Here is a 6,259-nt window from a genome sequence, read left to right as displayed (position 1 = left end):
TCTCAAAGGTTCCCTTTTTTAGTTCTCAGTATCAGCAGTAGGGAAAGATAGACTAGATGATTGATTTTACTTATTTGATTATTTCTGCTACTGAATTAAGCTGTACTGACCCTTGCAAAAATGCCTTACTAATAAAATATTTAGCATAAAGAAAATCTAAAAGATGTTGTGGACATTCAGTTAATGAGTCACCTTAAAGTTCTTTGATGGTTGTAAAATAGCTGTGATGTTTGATTCTGGAGAGGAAGAGGTGGAAAATGTTTTTAGGTTGCTGGTAGCCCATATTTAAAACCTCATCCTTGGGACTCGACCGAGTCACTAAAACCTACCTGGTTCAATAACAAATGCAAGTTGCAAAATAGAGAACGAGCGACCGTTAACAGGTGTGCTCTGTGAAACTAGTTGGCTGTAGGCTGCTCAGTCTGGCTAATTCACAGGGGGAAGAAGGGTGGGACACCTGGATGTAGGCCGTCAGATAACCAGGCGAATCGTTTCTCGAAACCAGCTTAAACAGAGTTTACTTCAGTTCTGGACAGGGTAAATCCCAGCAGATTTAGGAAACTCAACGGACCCGTTAGACGGAGAGCTGGTAGCACATCTCCCCTCTCAGAAGAGGAAGTACGAGAGTGAGAGAGTAGAGACAGAAAGGAGGGGGGGGGGGTGTTGCGCAACAACAAGTGGCGCCCAACGTGGGGCCCAGTCCAACGGAGTAGGAGGGCCCTATGGCCAAGTTAGTAAAAACAGATGTGAGGATCTGAATAGCTCACTTGGCTTGTTAACTCTTAAGGAATAGAGTTAATGGTGACTGATAAGGCCGTCAGTCACAACCCTTGCAGTAACTGTATAGCATACAGGTGAGGGAAAGCTTCTACTGAGGATAAATGACCGGATCCAGACAGTGAAGCTAGTAGCCAACATAGTCTAGACCCATCCCTGCTCGAAGGCTAAAGAGAGGCTTTGGGGGATAGACAACTCGAACCGACAGAGAGACGGAGTGATGGATGATCACTTCGAGGAGGAAAATCTGGGGAAGAAACCGGAGGAAGCCGGCCGTCCAGATCGTTTGGAAAATGAGGAGACCTCAACAGAACTGCATCAGCTTTCTGCACAGCTACTGTGACTCAGACCTGAAGCAAGTGGGGAAGTTGGTTCCAAGAATGAGGAACTGAAACATCAACCCGAGACAAAGGAAAGTTGGCTCAGTCTTGCTGGAGAGAAAAGTATCATCAGCCGACGATGGATGAGGAAGCACACCGCGTCCTCCACTGCAGCCATCGAGAAGACATCCGGCAACAGAGGAACAAACACCAGCAGCTGACATCATCACACAGACGCAGACATGGTTAAAGACATCCTGCTGGACCTGGAGCTTGAAATTGGGCCAGCACAACCCACCAGTAAGAAACGACCGTAAGAGACATCTGAGAAGCCAGAACAACCGGAATGGACAATCTACACCGATGGATCCAGAAAGGGGTCCGACCAGTCGGCATACTGGGGATTTATTCTGAAGCAAGACGGCAAAGAGAGATGCCGTCAGAAAGGAAAAGCTCCCGGTAGTGCTCAAGCCGGAGAAGTAACGGCAGTACTGGAAGGATTGCTGGAGCTGGTGAAAAGGAAAATCAAGAGTGCCAGGTTAGTAACTGACAGTTACTACTGTGCTCAGGCCCTTAGAGAGGACTTGGCCATTTGGGAAGAAAATGGTTTCGAGACTGCAAAGGGCAAGCCCGTGGCACACAAAGATTTGTGGAAAAAGATTGCTGAGCTAAAAATGCAGTTGGAGATAGAAGTTGAGCATCAAAGAGCACACACGCATGAGGGAGCTCATTGGCGTGGGAATGATGAAGTGGACTGTTATGTCCAACAAAGGAAGATCGTCTTTGTCGGTACCGAGAAGTGGGACAGTACTCCCAGAGGACGGGAGGTCCCAGAAGAGTACGTGGTCGAGGTCGTGCGGAGCGTGCATGAGGCCCTTGGACATGCAGGCGTGCGACCTACCCGTAAGGAGCTGGAGGAGCAAGATCTTTGGATCCCAGTGAAACAAGTCCAACGCGTGCTGAGGGACTGTGAAGTGTGTGGTCAATACAACGCAGGTCGCCGAGGGCAGCGGATGGAAGGTTTGTTCATCAAGAGCACAGTCCCATGGGGTTCAGTCTGCATGGATGTAGCAGAGCCAATGGGGACAACAGGAAAGAGAGGTGAGAAGTACCTCTTGGTGCTGATGGACACAGTGACAACTGCTAGAAGAGCAGGTCTTCCCCTGCAGAGGAACTCCGTTCACGTCACAGAAAGCAGGGAGGCGAAGACACTTCTCCTTTTTGCTTAGAGAAGGAAAAGGGAAGTTGCAGCTTGAAGTGTCACTGAAAACAGGGCAGAGAGTTTGGATTAAAGCTCAAGATCGGCCTGCAGCTACGGGGATCAAGCTGAGATTCAACGCCCAAGATTTTGTAAAGTAAGTACTGAACTTCAACACAGTACTACTGATGAAGAAAGGGGTCCATGAGGAAGCAGTGCTCAAGCCAGTTCTTAGCTACAGCGAACCAGAACATTACAAGAAGATGGCCAGAGAATCAAGCACCATGCCATCCTATATTAGACTGGCCACTATTACGGGAAGGTTGCCGTTCAAAGAACAACTTCAAGGCTTTGGACTGGGAGGGCCGTGAAGAAATTGGACTATGCTAAAGAAGAACTCCTGTCACAACCTGATGGATTAAACTGGAAAAGGGGCTGAAGTCGTGAGGAAGAAGCGGCGTCATAGAAAATCACCAAGATCAATTCTGTAACAAGGCATTGAAGTCAGACCCAACACCTGGAAGGTATGGATGGAAATCTGTTTTTTAAAGAAAAGAAGATGCCACTTGTACACTGTGAAACATTTGAAGGTGGTTTAATTTGAAAATGAGAGTCCACCTGCTGCCTTGAAAATGTAGTTCAAGTCCACAAAATTGTTTTGGTTTTATCTCAGAAGTTAGTTTATGAAGTTGATTTAACAACAAGAGACAAGTTATCTAGAATTTTTTTGTCTTGAATTCTGCGTTTTACTTAATGCCTTAAATTTAAACAAAATAGTTATTTCACAATAGGAGGGAGAAAACTATTGTCACCTAGTAAAGGAGCAGACATTTCTCTGTTAGTTTCATTCACAATATTGAGTTAAAGTAAATGCCTATTTTACTTTAGAATTATTTAGATTTTTGTTTCAAATTGCATTAATAAAATTTCTGATCTGAAAAAATTTTTTGTACATCACAATGAATTCTGCTCAGAAACATCTAGTATGAACAGGGTTTTTTTTTTTTTTTTTGATGACCTAGGAACTCTAGTTTATTCGACTCTTAGAGGATTGCAGAATGAATAAATGCTTAAAACAACTTACGATTAAATTTATCTTTAATGGACTCACACATTTAGATTTAAAATCTAAAACTTGCTGAATCTATTTGACTTAACAAATAGAAGATAGTAGAAACAATTGAAGACGGCTCAAATGTTTTACAGTCTATGTGTGTTATCAAACCAAACGCAAGCTGAATTCACCCCTCAATGCATGGCATCAGAAGCTTATTTTACAAGCCTACAAGCAACCGGAGGACTTAATTGTGTCCCACACGATGGATTGCATCCACAGAAGGAACTGTTTTGTTTTTGTGTTTTTTCCACCTTCATCACACTTCAACCTGGCTGTAAGTTTTGATGAACGGGTCCAAAGACTGCAGTTTTTTAATTGGACAATTCCTGATGCCTCTGACAACTCCAGTACCCCTTAACGACCCCAGCTATGGAATAGGATCATGATTACGGATAAAGCGTCATGATGCTTATGCTTTTTGCTTTGCTCTGCTGAACAGCCAGAAAAGTTTTTTTTTTGAGGCCTTCTGTCTCAGCCCATCTTCCCTAAAGAACCATTCCACATCCTGAAGAACCGACAGTTCATCCAGCGAAGGTTCCTGTAGAAGAATCAGAGCGATCCAAGTTTTCTTCGACATTCATCACCTCATGGGGGAAATCAAAACTCCAAAGAGGGGGTGTCAAGAGAAGTGGAGTTTTGATGACTACACCGAGCCCTCTGTGAAAACTGAGGATGAAGAATCTGCATCTTCACATCCCAGACGAACCTCTTCTCTTTCTAGTGGATGAGGACGGCGAACTGCAGGAGGGTGATGGACTCCCAGCATGTGAAAGGTCTGACCTCGTGGAGGGGGTGTCAAGAAAATCCGAGCTCATCCCACTTCCCCATGCTGGAGATTTTAGTTTAACAGTAATAATAAATAAAGTTATCTTTAAAATGAATCACTCAAGTGACATCAAGGCCCAGCAGTAGACTTAAGTGTCAATAAAGTTAGTTTAACAGTAATAATAAATAAAGTTATCTTTAAAATGAATCACTCAAGTGACATCAAGGCCCAACATTAGACTTAAGTGTCAATAAAATAAATCTAGTTGTGTGTGTTGTTTTTGTCTCATGCAAACTTTGCTTTAATTCTACTTTTTTCTATCTAATCATAAGAAATCATAGTCAGTCAGAGAGAGTCATTAAACAGGAAAAGCAGGTTTCCTGGAAAAAGAGGAAGTTTCCAGCCTGCAGATTTATAAAAATAGCTGAGACTATTTTAAAGCATGAAAGTTTTAAAGAATGAAATCTAAACATTATTAGTAATTGGATAAGATTCAAAGTAAAATACTTATATGAATATTGGTTTACTTGTAATAATACACTTATATTTGTGGGAACTACAAGAAAAACAAGTAACTGTAACTTGAGTAGTAAATAATTAGAATCATGTATTATTCTTGGTTTCTTTTCAGAAAAACATCTGTAATAACTCACATTAAGATTATAATAAGAATAATTAATAAGTTATGGTTATAAAATTATAAATGAATGATAGATCAGAGAAGCTGAAGAAAATAAATGTGATATAAGTTATGGTTATAAAATTATAAATGAATGCTAAATCAGAGAAGCTAAAGAAAATAAATGTGATATAAATGTGATTTTGACATTAAACTTGAAATGGTGTAAAAAGGTGTAACTGCAATTAAACATCACTGATATGTTGGAGGTAGAGAGTAGGTGAAAGGTTGTGCAGGCAAGGGACACAGGAGGTTGAGCAACCCTGAGACATTGGCACAGACATCAGGAAATGTCTGTAAGACAGTGATGGATATGAGATCATCTGTCTAAGCAGACAGCAGGCGCACCAGGGGGGTGGATGAACCCTATATAAGGTGAGTGCAAAAGAGGAACCGTTCGTTGGATCCTCCGGGCAGCTTCGAGCCAAGATCGAGATGGACAAAGAACTCTGCAGCTGAAGAAGAGCCGGGGCCACGGAGCCGGAGACTGTCCTGCACATGGAGACCAACCCGTCTGGCCCACAATCTGTGGCTTCGAATCGCACTTCTCTCATCGGCTGGGTTCTGACCCCAAAGACAAAGATGAAGACAAAGACAAGGAAGAAGAACTGGTGCCTTTTTTCCTGCCAGCACCAAGTCCTGTGTGACCTCAGCATCCATGCGGAGAGGAGGCTCATCAGACCTGCGGAGATCCTGGCCTTCATCGATCAACATCTTCCTTCTGCTGCCACACCTTCTTCATCATCAAGCCAGGTCTGGGGTTCGAGGCGCCAAACTCCGTCCGTCTCTCTCAAAGGTTCCCTTTTTTAGTTCTCAGTATCAGCAGTAGGGAAAGATAGACTAGATGATTGATTTTACTTATTTGATTATTTCTGCTACTGAATTAAGCTGTACTGACCCTTGCAAAAATGCCTTACTAATAAAATATTTAGCATAAAGAAAATCTAAAAGATGTTGTGGACATTCAGTTAATGAGTCACCTTAAAGTTCTTTGATGGTTGTAAAATAGCTGTGATGTTTGATTCTGGAGAGGAAGAGGTGGAAAATGTTTTTAGGTTGCTGGTAGCCCATATTTAAAACCTCATCCTTGGGACTCGACCGAGTCACTAAAACCTACCTGGTTCAATAACAAATGCAAGTTGCAAAATAGAGAACGAGCGACCGTTAACAGGTGTGCTCTGTGAAACTAGTTGGCTGTAGGCTGCTCAGTCTGGCTAATTCACAGGGGGAAGAAGGGTGGGACACCTGGATGTAGGCCGTCAGATAACCAGGCGAATCGTTTCTCGAAACCAGCTTAAACAGAGTTTACTTCAGTTCTGGACAGGGTAAATCCCAGCAGATTTAGGAAACTCAACGGACCCGTTAGACGGAGAGCTGGTAGCACATCTCCCCTCTCAGAAGA

The sequence above is a fragment of the Xiphophorus couchianus genome, chromosome 4, assembly GCF_001444195.1.
Source record: "Xiphophorus couchianus chromosome 4, X_couchianus-1.0, whole genome shotgun sequence".
Classification (NCBI taxonomy): Eukaryota; Metazoa; Chordata; class Actinopteri; order Cyprinodontiformes; family Poeciliidae; genus Xiphophorus; species Xiphophorus couchianus.
This window is presented reverse-complemented; position numbering follows the sequence as displayed.